Consider the following 6,043-nt stretch of genomic DNA (forward strand, 5'->3'; position numbering starts at 1 on the left):
ATGGTTCACACTTGGGCGTTTTACAGCGCGTACGATCGCGCTGTAAAACGCCCGACGCTCCAAAAAGTACATGAGCGACTTTTGGGGCGTTTGTGGCCATAGGACACTGTAGTGAATCACACAAACGCGCGTCAAACGCGCGTTTACTATTACAAAAACGCGCATAAAAATGCGCGTCAAAAACGCGCGTAAAACGCGCGTTTGCGCAACGCTCAAGTGTGAACCCAGCCTAATTCAGCACTGAGTCCAAGCTGTAGAGGAAGTTGGAAGACCCAAGCACTAGACAATGATTGATGGGTACTTTTTTTCAGGGGAAGAGAGTTGATCGGCAGAGGACCTTATTTCTCTGTAGAGGGGTTTTCCAAATATAGCTTATTTACTTTTTAGTTTAGCTTCTAGAAAGTTATGCCTTGTGATTCTCACTTAGGTCTCATGCACACAAACTTATTTTCTTTCCGTGTTTTTTTTTTTTTGGCGGGACCATTCATTTCAATGGGTCTGCAAAAAAACCGGAAGTTACTGTGTGCATTCCGTTTCTGGATGTCCACATTAGACATGGATGGCACTGTTCTATTAGGGGCCAGCTGTTCCGTTCGGCAAAATACAGACTGCACATGGGCATAATCTGTATTTTTTTTTTTTTTGTTGATCTGTTTTTTGCATGAGCCCTTAATGTCACTAGTAATGGAAAAAACATGAATTTACATACGGGAAAAAGCACAGGGTATTACAGTACCAGCAAAGCGTATGCGATTACACTAATCTCATGTACATTTTGCGGATTTTTTCTGTAAGGAAATTGACCTGCCATTTCAAAATAAAAAGCATGTCAATTATGTTTGTTGTTTTTGCTGAAGATTTTACAATGGAAGGGTGAGATCTGCGACAAAACCGCATCAAATCCACTGCAATTGGACATTGCGGATTTTGGTGCGGATATGCAGCAGCAACACACAGAAATTCATGTGGATTTTATATGCGTTCACCGTACTCATGTGCTGTTGTCTTTATGGAACTTAAGAAAAATGCCTTAGCCAGATAGACCAGTGTAGAAGTTAAACTATTTTTGTAGCCCACAATAAGAGCTTTCTGATACATCAATAAAAACCGGTCCTACTGGATTCTTGTCCATCCTTGATGTGATAGGCAATGTGTGTCTTTTTATAGAGTGAGGAACAGAAGTAGTTAAACACCCTGCGATTTTGCAAGTTCTCCCACTTAGAAATCATGGAGGGGTCTCAAATTCAAATTGTAGGTGCATTGCCACTCTGAGAGAAAAAAAACTGGAAATCACATTGTATGATTTTAAAAGAATGTATTTATGTTGCACTGCTGAACATAAGTATTTGAACACCTGAGAAAATCAGTGTTAATATTTGGTACAGAAGCCTTTGTTTGCAATTACAGAGGTCAAATGTTTCCCGTAGTTCTTGACCAGGTTTGCACACACTGCGACAGAGATTTTGGCCCACTCCTCCACACAGATCTCCTCTAGATGTCAGGTTTCGGGGTTGTAGCTGAGCAACACAGAGTTTCAGCTCCCTCCAAAGATGTTCTATTGGATTTAGGTCTGGAGACTGGCTAGGCCACTTCAGAACCTTGATATGCTTCTTACGGAGCCACTCCTTGGTTATCCTGGCTGTGTGCTTCAGGTCGTTGTCATGTTAGACAACTCGGCCACGACCCATCTTCAATGTTCTGACTGAGGGAAGGAGGTTGTTGCTCAAAATCTGACAAAAAATGGCCCCATTCATCCTCTCCTTAATACAGTGCAGTCGTCCTGTCCCCTTTGCAGAAAAGCACCCCCAAAGCATGATATCACCCCCATGCTTCACAGTAGGGATGGTGTTCTTGAGATGCAACTCGTCCTTCTTTTTTCTCCAAACACGACGAGTGAAGTTTAGACCAAAAAGTTTTACTTTGGTCTCATCTGACCACATGACTTTCTCCCATGCCGCCTCTGGATCATCCAGATGGTCATTGGCAAACTTTAGATAGGCCTGAACATGTGATGACTTGAGCAGGAGAATCTTCGTGCAATGCATGATTTGAAACCATGACGACGTAGTGTTCTACCAACAGTGACCTTTGAAACTGATCCCAGCTCTCTTCATGTCATTGACTAGCTCATCCCTTGTAGTTCTGGGTTGAATTCTCACCTTTCTTATCATTAGTGATACCCCACGAGGTGAGATTTTGCAATGGATCTTCCATTTTCTAATAATTGCTCCAACAGTTGGATTTTCACCCAGCTGCTTTGCAATTGCCCCGTAGCACTTCCCAGCCTGGTGGAGGTCCACAATGTTGTCTCTGGTGTCTTTTTTGACAGCTTTTTGGTCTTGACCATGGTAGTAGTTGGCATCTGACTGTGGGGTGGACAGGTGTCTTTAAAGAGCTCAGACAGGTGCTACTAAGTTAGATTGAGTGGAGTAGAGGTGGACTTTTTGAAGGCATAGTAACAGGTCTTTGAGAGCCAGAATTCTTGCTGTTTCTCAGGTGTTCAAATACTTATGTTCAGCAGTGCAAGACAAATAGATTCTTTAAAAATCATGTGATTTCCTGAATATTTATTTTATTCTGTCTCTCAGAGTAGGAATGCACCTACAATGTGAATTTCAAACCCCTACATGATTTCTAAGTAGGAGAACTTGCAAAATTGCAGGGTGTTCAAATGCTTCTGTTCTTCACTGTACATCAGTTGTGAATTTGTGAAGGTTAACATACCATGGTATATTACCATATATATTGCTGAACTTTCCAGTGTCTTTGAAAAGTCTTAGCCAAGTGTAGCCGCCAGAACCAAAATTTAGGGGCCTACAAGATCACGCTTTAGGGCTAGTTCCACCCAATCTGGTTGAGATGTGATTTATGCATACTAGCATATAAATAAACGTTAAGCCAATGCACAGTCACTTGAGTTATAGTCCAACTGTAGCCCCCATAATTGGTACTAACAGCAGAGTTCCTCCTCTTATTAGAAACTGTCCCATCTGCTTCCTTAACCAGTTCACTCTGCTTTAGCACATTCCAGTGATGCCCCATGTGCTTTCTGGCTACACTAGGTACAGTAGCTTACTGTTACTTTCTGTGACTGCAAGGGAGCTATATATTTCATAAAAATATTCTAGATCATCCCATGTAAACTGCAGCACTGACCTAATTGGATGGTGTAATCACTCAAGATTTAGAGATTTGTATCTCTAGTTTATTGAACAGTAGCATTCTAAGTATGGAGCATGGAATATTTTTCACGGTCTGCTCTATTATACTGCACTATTTGTGAACGGCAAGACCCGTTTTACCCAACATTATGTGACATTTTGCCCCTTTACAAACATGCTCAGCACTCTTGTAAAAAAAAAAAAAAAAGACATGGAGTCTGGGTCTTCACTACCCAAAACATTAAAAATTATTTGCACCAGTTTCCTGGAAACAATTACCAAACAAAATCCACAACAGCTCTAAGCTGGCATAAATTTTAGATTCTGGCACATGGGCCTGACGAGATGTGCCCAAATTAACAGGTACACACTTTATAGTCATTTTGGCACTTCTCACAACACCATTAAGAGGATCAAGATTGATGTTAGAAACGCCAATCTTGATAAATCATAAGGGTGCACAACGCAAATGTGTGCACTGTGAGCCACTAACCACTGCGTGACAGTTTTTCTATGCCCATGCTAACACAGATAGTGCTGGTAGGCCCACTTTACTGTGATCCTCCATCTACTTTAGTATAAAGAAATGCTTTCTTTGCCTCTACTGTACAATGTCTCTACCATAATGTTCTTATTATTTACATGTAATACCAATATTCATGAAAAACCCAAAACTTAGACCTGAATAATAAAAGTAAACTGGGGTTATTCTTACCCCCGCTGTTTGTCGGTCTTCAGGATATTCTGCATGTTCCTGCAGAAAACACAAGGGTTTATTTTTAATAAATTTTAATTATTTATAATCTATTAAAATAATCATTTTATTTTTTTATAAATAAAAGTAAAACATATGGACCCAAATTTAACACAAACATGAAGTAGAATCCAAGAAAGAAAAAAAAACTGGTTGCAGGCTCCAAATCCCCCCCCCCCCCCTTTTTTAGTTTGCATAGGTATAAATATACCAAAGTTGTACCTCACATGCATACACAATCCATATACTAAGGAAAAATATTACTGGTATAATCGGTGATTAAATAGGTAAAAACATTAAAGTGTGTGTGTATATATATATACTGACTAACCTCAATATAAGGATAATTCAATGTTGATCAGATTAGAAATGGAGTACTCACTCCACTAGAAAGGTGGTCTACAGGAAAAGCTCAGTACACCTACAGGCCTATAACGCCCTCTCACTAGACTCTGTTCATCATCTTTCTTTGTTTTATTGTTATGAATATATACAGCTTGACGTGTTCCAGGGACAAGAATTCCAAGTCTTTAGGTGCAGAAAACATAAGTGTATATATGACTCACCAATTATATACAGTCAGGTCACATAAATATTGGGACATCGATGGCAGAGCATCACCAGGCATGAAACCCAGTGTCTGGTGATGTCTATGCGTTCCAGACTTCAGGCTGTATTTGACTGCAAAGGATTTGCAACCAAGTATTAAAAAGTGAAAGTTTCATTTATGATTATTATTCTGTCCCATTACTTTCGGTCCCTTAACAAGTGGGAGGCACATATGCAAACTGTTGTAATTTCTACACCGTACACCTGATTTGGATGTAAATACCCTCAAATTAAAGCTGTCAGTCTGCAGTTAAAGCACATCTTGTTCGTTTCATTTTAAAAATGTTAGAATTGTGTCAATGTCCCAATATTTATGGACCTGACTATATATATACAGTACAGACCAAAAGTTTGAACACACCTTCTCATTAAAAGAGTTTTCTTTTATTTTTATGACTATGAAAATTGTACATTCACACTGAAGGCATCAAAACTATGAATTAACACATGTGGAATTATATAGATAACAAAAAAGTGTGAAACAACTGAAAATATGTCATATTCTAGGTTCTTCAAAGTAGCCACCTTTTGCTTTGATTACTGCTTTGCACACTCTTGGCATTCTCTTGATGAGCTTCAAGAGGTAGTCACCTGAAATGGTCTTCACTTCACAGGTGTGCCCTGTCAGGTTTAATAAGTGGGATTTCTTGCCTTTATAAATGGGTTTGGGACCATCAGTTGCCTTGTGGAGAAGTCAGGTGGATACACAGTCCTACTGAATAGACTGTTAGCTTCTTTTTTTTTTTTTTTTTTTTTTTTTTTTGCCATAATACAAATTCTAAGTAAATAAAAACGAGTGGCCATCATTACTTTAATAAATGAAGGTCAGTCAGTCCGAAAAATTGGGAAAACTTTGAAAGTGTCCCCAAGTGCAGTCACAAAAACCATCAAGCGCTACAAAGAAACTGGCTCACATGCGGACAGCCCCAGGAAAGGAAGACCAAGAGTCCCCTCTGCTGCGGAGGAGAAGTTCATCCGAGTCACCAGCCTCAGAAATTGCAGGTTAACAGCAGCTCAGATTAGAGACCAGGTCAATGCCACACAGAGTTCTAGCAGCAGACACATCTCTAGAACAACTGTTAAGAGGAGACTGTGTGAATCAGGCCTTCATGGTAGAATATCTGCTAGGAAACCACTGCTAAGGACAGGCAACAAGCAGAAGAGACTTGTGTAACGGACCGTTTCAGCAGACAAGGGGTTAAAATCTGTTTAGGCGATATGCCCCTTTTCTGAGATGCAGGCACAGCTACTGCAGAACACCAACCTCCCGAACTGGATACAAAATAGCACTCCAAACTGGAACCTCGCGGATAGCTGCCAGCAGACGAACAGGAAAAGCATCCAATCGGCTTACACTCCTGGCAATCAGTCTCTAACAGCATATAGGGAATCTCCCCCCCCCCCCCAATAACGAGACAAGGCTCCGTCTTGAGGGTCAAACAGTGGTCTGACTGTACTTCAAGTACAGCCTCTTTTATTGATAAAAACCAAACATAGTACTGCCCACAGGGTTTTGAAA

The sequence above is a fragment of the Bufo gargarizans genome, chromosome 5 (assembly GCF_014858855.1).
Source record: "Bufo gargarizans isolate SCDJY-AF-19 chromosome 5, ASM1485885v1, whole genome shotgun sequence".
NCBI lineage: Eukaryota > Metazoa > Chordata > Amphibia > Anura > Bufonidae > Bufo > Bufo gargarizans.